General features: G+C 30.6%; 1 protein-coding gene across 1 annotated transcript in view; it reads right to left on the reverse strand.

Moving 5' to 3' along the window:
• Nucleotides 1–523, reverse strand: part of LOC119594798 (acetylcholinesterase-like) — a gene marked incomplete at both ends in the record, with an annotated part of 24,443 nt that overhangs the window by 9,455 nt on the left and 14,465 nt on the right.

Genomic DNA, 523 nt, shown 5'->3' on the forward strand with positions numbered 1-523 from the left:
ATTCATACGTCGATGTCATGGTAACCTTCCGTTGATATTTGATAACCTTTCTCTTGAATGAAGCCGAAAATGTCAGTAATTACGTAACTACTGCTTATGCGTATACCTGATAAAGAGGAGACTTGATAAAAGAAAATACACCTGTGATATGGTAGCGATAACAAGGTAATGAGGACAATGAGGATAAAAAATGAATCGTTGCAGCTGATTATCGTGATGGAAAGGGGAATCTAATATATCTTTTATTATTTTTTTTTAGCAAGATAATGACCAAATGACGGCATAGATTTAAAATTAACTATAGCGATTACCTTAATTGCTTTGTATGAAAAAAAAACGAATTAGCTATTTTAGAGATCCTTTTATATCAGGTAACTCCATATGCTATAGAGTTTTGGTTTTGTTATGGTTATATGTAAACAGTCAAAAGTAGGTTTACAAATTGTACAAAAAATAAAAACCTTATATTAAGTAATCATGACTAAAGATCTATTTGCATAATGAAATTAGACATATCAGACGC

This window comes from Penaeus monodon, chromosome 34 (genome assembly GCF_015228065.2).
Source record: "Penaeus monodon isolate SGIC_2016 chromosome 34, NSTDA_Pmon_1, whole genome shotgun sequence".
Classification (NCBI taxonomy): Eukaryota; Metazoa; Arthropoda; class Malacostraca; order Decapoda; family Penaeidae; genus Penaeus; species Penaeus monodon.